At 46.9% G+C, this 7,740-nt stretch overlaps 1 long non-coding RNA gene across 1 annotated transcript; it reads right to left on the bottom strand.

Annotated features, from left to right (window-relative positions):
- Positions 1-3,732: 3,732 nt before the first annotated feature.
- On the bottom strand, positions 3,733-5,637 carry LOC119321828. The gene is made up of 3 exons (XR_005155232.1): positions 5,623-5,637; positions 3,936-4,058; positions 3,733-3,837 (listed from the first exon to the last, which is right to left on the bottom strand). It is a non-coding gene; the product is annotated as an uncharacterized LOC119321828 (long non-coding RNA).
- Between the last annotated feature and the right edge of the window lie 2,103 nt (positions 5,638-7,740).

The following is a 7,740-nucleotide window of genomic DNA, read 5'->3' on the forward strand; positions in this document are numbered from 1 at the left end:
GGGGTAAATAAAGATGACCCTCGGGCTCCGGAAACCCAAGGGAAAAAGGGCTAGGTGAGGCAAATGGTAAAGCCAAGGTTGGGCCTTGCTGGAGGAGTTTTATTCAAAGCGAACTGTCAAGGGGGTCCCATAAATCACCCAACCACGTAAGGAATGCAAAATCCAGGAACATAACACCGGTATGACGGAAACTAGGGCGGCAAGAGTGGAACAAAACACCAGGCATAAGGCCGAGTCTTCCACCCTTTACCAAGTATATAGATGCATTAATTAAATAAGATATATTGTGATATCCCAACAAAATCCTGTCCACCATGGGGCAATCCTGTTCACCTGCAACTAACAACACTATAAGAGGGGCTGAGCAAAAGCGGTAACATAGCCAAGCAACGGTTTGCTAGGAAGGGTGAAAAAGGTTAGAGGCTGACATGGCAGTTTGGGAGGCTTGAAGAGCAAGTGATAGGTTGCGCAGCAAAGCGATAGAACGAAGCAACTAGCATAGCAATGATCATAGTGAGAACGAGTCCATGAAGAAGATGAAGCCATGAAGACGAACCAAGCGTAGACGAACGAATCCTCACGATCGCAACGAAACGGGAACTGTCGAGAGAAGCACACAACACGGTAAACACACCACACATATACAAGACAGGATGCACAACCAAGCATGATGCATGACAAGGCTACATGAAGCTACTCATGGCAAGAGATGATGCATACAAGAGCAACACATCAAGGCAAGTTTAAATGAGGCCGGGAAACAACATATAACAATTCCGGTAAGTCCTCATATGCAAATTTCGAAATTGGTCCAGATCTGAATAACCTTATGTTCAAGTTGTTAAATAGCAAGTTAAGATGGAACAAGATGATCTACACGAAATTCTAGTCAAGTTACATATAAAGTTCATTTAATTCGGAGCTACGACCTAGAAGATATGAGCAAAATAAGTTAAAACATGGCATTGATGCAAAATGCATACAAACATCAAGCAAACACCTCAAAACAAGGATGCGACATGATAATAAGAAACTAGATGCAAAATCAAGCAAGTTTCATATAGAGCACACTCAAAACGGAGCAACGGTTCAACACATACACTCTATATAAGTTTAAAGGACAAGGTGTCCAAAACAGCAACTAGGCATATTGCAAGCATCAAAACAATATGCTACAGCACCTTAACATGAAAAAAAAGCATGGACATGATGTACAAGTAAAGCATGACAAAACATGAACACTGAGTTATCTCCAGAAATCACTAGAACATGCTAAAAAACACATGACAAGATTGCAAACAATAACAGCTTCAGACTTAGCAGAAATAACATCAGGTTGCAATGTTTAGAGCTATCAACAACATGCTACAAGAACTTATCATAGAAACTTAAGGCATGACATGATACTACTAAATGCATAGAACAAAAGTCCTTTACTGACCTAATTCCAAAGATTAACAGAAAACATGGTAGCATCCATGCAAACATGGCAAATGATATGACAGATTCAAATATGGCAGGAACAACAATAAGTAGGCATGTTGGAGAGCTTGTCCAGCTCACCACAGAGCAATACATGGCATGACAAGGCAACCAACAGTAATAAGACATGTTTATGAAGCTAAGCCTGGCAAGAGCTAGTTCATAGGGTGCATGGATTACTAGCAAAACACATGGCACAACTGAACTTAATGTTAACAGGCTGATAGCAACATTATTTATCAACTTGAGAGCAAGATTACAACAATCTACAGTAGGCTATAATTGCAACCAGGGGCATGTATGGATAGAGAATGACATGTATAACAAAACATCCTTAGTGAACATCTCCAGGTTATGCATAGAATGACTTATAGCAGTAGGTTTACATAGCATCACGAAATGACAGATTCAGCCTAGCAAAACAGTAACAGCAAGTACACTACTTAACAAGCTTGATGCACTCACTACAAGACTCACAAAAATACATGGATGGCACCCCTGTAAAGATGGCATGATGTAGTTCAAAACACATGTAGGACTCATGCTCATAGGATGCACACATCAAATGCAACAAAAATGACAAATCACCAAGTTATAACAGTTTCAGCAGATTAACATCATATCTCTTGCAACGATGATTCAGGCATCAAGATGGACTCAAACAAACATGGCACAATGGAATGAAATGTAGACCATCTCATGATGAACATTTTGATATATTACACGCACAAAATGGAGCTACAGCCAAGGAGATATGATGCAATGAACATAGGCACACAAAGCAAATATTTCGGGGACTTCGCAGAAATATACCCTGCGAAAACGTGGGCGGGGTGGTGCGGGACGGAGGGATCCGGGACGGGCGGAGGCGCGTTTGGATGGCGGCCTTGTGGATCTGATCCAGATCTAGAGCCAGGCCGGGCTGGAGCACGGGGTCGCTGGCGGGGAGCTGCGAACGGCGGCGGAAGGCGGCGGACGGGGCGGAGGAGCTCGCCGGCGGGGTCGAAGAAGCCTGGCGGCGGGGCGGCGACGGCCGGGGCGGCTGGGGCGGCGCCGGGCGGCGGAGCCGAGGCAGGGCGGCGGCGCTCGCCGGAGGAGGCCGGAGGGGAGGGGCGCGGCACCGGATGCGGGCGGCGGCGGCGGCGCGGGAGGCCGGGCGGCGGCGCGGGAGGCCGGGCGGTGAAGGGCGGTGTCGGCGGCGGCCGGGCAGGGAGCCGTGTGGCGCGGGCGAGGAGGCGGCGCGCGGGCCGGGAGGGCCCCGCGTGGGCCGAGCGGGCCGGCGGCGGCTGGCGGCGGGGAGTGCCACATGGCGCTCCCTGGTTGGCTGGGCGCGGCGGCACGGACGTGTCTGGCCGGGGGCGGACGTGTCCGGGCGCGGAGGAAGGAGGCTAGGGTTAGGGGATTCATCCGCGAAAAATGGAGGGGGAGGACTTATTTATAGATTCTGGGAGCTAGGAGACTCCAAATGAGGAGCGGTTTTCGCCCACACGATCATGATCGAACGACCGAGAGCATGGAGGGGGTTTGGATGGGTTATTGGTCCACCTTGGAGGGGTGCTGGGATGCAAAGAGAAGGGGGTTTCGGGCTACGCGGTTAACCGTTGGAGTATCAAACAACCTCCAAATGGAACGAAATTTGACGGGCGGTCTACCGGTGCTATACCAAGGCCACTCGCCAAACCTCGGTCCATTCCGAGAACGTTTTTAACCCGCTCACGAAAACAAGGTCTGCAAGGGGCGACGGGCACGCGCGAGAGGTCTGGATTCCGAACGGTCAACGGAGAGAATCGGGGGAACTCGAACGAATGCAAGTTTTGAAAAACATGCAGATAAAATGCAGATGATGACATGGAAAAATGCAACACACAAGCAAATGACATGGCAACAACGATGAATAACTGGAAGACACCTGACGCATCGAATCCGGGGCATTACAACTTTCCATCTTTAGGGTGTGACTACATAGTTGACAAGAAAATGATATTAGAGCATGCAACACGTAGTGCCGGTCGTCCCATGCAACAAGTAAGGAATAACAATGAAATTCTTACTATGATGACGTTTTTCCAAAGTGGTGGATCCGCTAGAATCTTGCACTGCCGGTTGTCCCATGAAACACCGCTTTGCTTCCTTATCTCTTTGATCATCTTGTATTCTTTTTTTAACTCTTTTCCTTTTCTTGGATTTTCTTCTTCTCGTACCTAGCATAAGGATTCTTCTGGTGGAATTTCTTCACTATCATATTCCATGCTTCTGAGCTCCATCCATTTTGACCCTTATGTTCAGGTGTAGCATGCTCATGAAGCAAGTCCACAAGATCTTTCTCAAGGCTTGCATTCCACTGTGCTCTATCTTCTGCATTTCCACATTGTATGTTAATGTACCTTTTTCTATATTAACTATTTTGGTTTTAAGCAAATAAAGTCCCGACCAGAGAAATAAAGTCACGGCACCTTTGGGAGACCCTCTCCTCCTCTTTGTCACACTGCTTGTAGGAGGTGATGCTCTATCCCTTTCGACAACTTTTTTGAGGAGGCTCAACCTTGGTGACCCTCGAGCAGTCATCATAGTGACTTCTAAACAATATTCATGACATGAACAACAGAAAAAAAACATAAACTTCTACACTATACTTATTACTACTACACTACAAATGACAAGTTATGCATGTTGATAATTAGCCCACATTTGATGAGCAATGGCATCTCTAAGGTTGTCGCCTTCATGGTTGATTTGATGATTTTGAGGAATATCACCGTCAGGAAGATCAACAAAATTCATGACAGGTATATTGTTTGGTTGGTTATCTAACCAACGCTCATCTCCTTTTTCAGATCGGATGATGTTATGTAAGATTGCCGCCGCTGCTGGTAGCTTGACTTGGTTCTCTATTCGATGATGTGTGCCCACTTTTAGGATTGGGAACCGCTTCTTCAAGATTCCTAATCCCCGTTCGACGTGATTTTGTAACACGGCGTGCCGGAGATTAAATAGCTCCCTATGATTTTGGGGTCGATGACGACCGCGTGCAAACTCCTTCAGATGGTACCGAACACCATGATACGGTTCCAAGAAGTAAGGTGTGTTGGCATAACCACCATCAACCAGATAAAACTTGCCCGGAGGTACATGAAACCCACTGTTAAGTGCTGACCGGAGAACTTTAACATCAGTAGCAGATCCCTCCCAGCCACAAGAAATGAAGGTGAAGTTCAGGTTGAAGTCGCACACGACCATAACATTATGGCTTAGGGTCCCTTTCCTATTTCTGAATGGTGCGGCTTTTTCTCCTGAAATTGTTACGGGAACATGTGTCCCATCAATTGCCCCAATGCAGTTCTGCAACGAAATACTATAACTTAACACCTATAACATGAAGAGTAAGTTATCGATGTGGATCAAAGTTGGCAGAGCAAAAACCTGAAAATAAGGAAAGAATCTCGTGTCCGACTGAATCTTTGGATGCACTTGACTGGGATTTGGAGGCTTCAAAAAATGCTTGGAGAGAATAGGGATGATGTCAAAGAAATTCTTCATTTGCCAATGAAAAGTATCCCCGCTATGACCAAACCAAACTTGTAGGTCTTCAAATGAAGAATTATGGGATAACATACGCAGAAATGATGCTAGTTTCTCTTCGACTTTAATTCTGGTATCTTTCACCAACTTCTCCCTTCGAAGATAATTAGCCAAAGATTTGAAGATACGCGGCTCCATCCTAAATGCTACCCGACAGTTTTTGATGTGCCCTTCGAGTAACTCGTTAACAAACATCTCGCCTATTAGCGATGATGTATGACGCAGAATCCTCCGCTCCCTAAGAGCAACTCCATTGGTCTCTATCAAATGTAGTGCAGGGAAAATGAATAACATCATTTCGTCATCCTCCTCCTCCCTCTTCCTAACACGATCCCTCATTTCCGGATCCATTCCAAGTCTAAAGAAGAAAAATGTCAATAGGAAGGTGGTAGCACTTGAGCTCAAATTCTTCAACAACTACAATGTCTAGTAATGTCAGATATTAACATAGCTATCAGCTTACCAAAAAAGAACGTTTTGTAGCACAGATCTATTGACCAAGCAATAATAATCTACAGTAATATGAATAAGGAGAAGATTAAAACAAGAGGAATAATCTACCTTGTCCTTCACGATACTGCCCAATTCAGGGTCTTGCTGCAGCTGTGAGGCGACGAAGCTAGCCTCTAGAAAATGAAGACAAAATGCAGATTTAGCTATCTTTTCCTTATGTACACAAACTTCACTATGTATATTTAGATAATCAAGAACAGATAATGATCGCACACAAACTGCACTATGTATATTTAGTCCTTCTTTATACCAAGAAATAGACTAACAATTATACTAATTCTGTCAAGAAAAATAAAATAAACTGATGATAGTATAGGACAGTGGATTTGCTTTGCATACGAGAGACAACAGATGGTCCAATCATGCAAATCGAGATGATGACCCTAGTGACAATCCTCTCCCTCTCTCTCGACATGTTATTAGTCTGTCTAACTACAAAATTAACACTGAAGCTGGAGTACTACCCACAAATCACAACAGACATACAAACAAATTACTGACACCAAATTGTACTGCTGACTCCAGTACAGAGTAACCTGCTGAGTCCATTTACTAACACCAAATTGTACTGCTGACTCTAGTACAATTTACTAACAATGACATATCAGGATAGGAAACCTAGCTGACTTTCCTTTCTCATTTCAATATGGAGTGACAACACCCAGCAACCACTTGCATTACCTATCTAAATAACAATTGATGCTAGTTCCTAGGAACCCCAAGAAAGTCTCAACCTTGATGACCACATTCTGGAAGACAGATCAAGATCCAGCTAGGTTTTCATGGAGGGGGCGAATCAGTGCTGCTAGAGAGAGAGAGAGAGAGAGGGAGGGGGAGGGAGAGCGTGAGAACTAACCAGAGATCTCCTCGCCTGCAGCAACCACTTCTCCGGAGCTAGGGCTCCGGCCGCGGCAAGGGGGCGGCGGGGGAGATGTGACAATCAGATGCTAGGGTTCCGATGGGCTTCGTGGCAGGTCATCGAAGCAGGAGGGCACCCTCCTCCTCCGGGTAGGTTGCGCCGCCGCCGTCCACTCGTCCCCGCCGCCTCCTTGTCGCTGCTTCTGTCGCTCGGGAGAGATGAGACGAGCGCCTCGCTCGGGGATTCCTTCCACGGGGTGCTAGTGGATGATTTTTTCCGCGTGGTTTTGGAGAGGTTTGGGACGGGGAAATACACTGCGGGGCTTAACCGAACGAGAAAAACTAGATGGGCCGGGTTTATTCCCCGGCGGGGGTAATCCCTGCGGACCCGCGTGGATTGGACCCAAAACCTCGCCGGGCTGGGCGTAACCGAACAAGGCCTAAAGGGGGGCGCCCCCTTGCCTTGGGAGGCAAGGCAACCCCCCTGGCCACTGCCCCCTCCTCAGATTGGATCTGAGGGGGCCGCCCCCCCTCTCCCTTGCCCCTATATATATGTGGGGGGTGGGAGGGCAGCCGCATCCAAGTTCAGGTGCAGCCCTACCTCTCTCCCTCCTCATCTCTCGCGGTGCTTGGAGAAGCCCTGCTGGAATACAACGCTCCTCCATCACCACCACACCGTTGTGCTGCTGCTGGACGGAGTCTTCCCCAACCTCTCCCTCTCCTTGCTAGATCAAGGCACGGGAGACGTCACTGGGCTGCACGTGTGTTGAACGCGGAGATGCCGTCCGTTCAGCACTAGGATCTTCGGTGATTTGGATCATGACGAGTACGACTCCCTCAACTCCGTTCTCTTGAACGCTTCCGCTTAGCGATCTACAAGGGTATGTAGATGCACTCCCCTCTCTCATTGCTAGTCTCTCCATAGATAGATCTTGGTGACTCGTAGGAAAATTTTGAATTTCTGCTACGTTCCCCAACAGTGGCATCATGAGCTAGGTCTATTGCGTAGATTCTATGCACGAGTAGAGCACAAGTTGTTGTGGGTGTTGATTTTGTTCAATATGCTTACCGTTACTAGTCCTATCTTGTTTCGACGGTATTGTGGGATGAAGCGGCCCGGACCGACCTTACACGTACACTTATGTGAGACAGGTTCCACCGACTGACATGCACTTGTTGCATAAGGTGGCTAGCAGGTGCCAGTCTCTCCCACTTTAGTCGGATCGGATTTGATGAAAAGGGTCCTTATGAAGGGTAAATAGCAATTGGCATATCACTTTGTGGCTTTTGCGTAGGTAAGAAACGTTC

The sequence above is a fragment of the Triticum dicoccoides genome, chromosome 6B (assembly GCF_002162155.2).
Source record: "Triticum dicoccoides isolate Atlit2015 ecotype Zavitan chromosome 6B, WEW_v2.0, whole genome shotgun sequence".
Lineage (NCBI taxonomy): Eukaryota > Viridiplantae > Streptophyta > Magnoliopsida > Poales > Poaceae > Triticum > Triticum dicoccoides.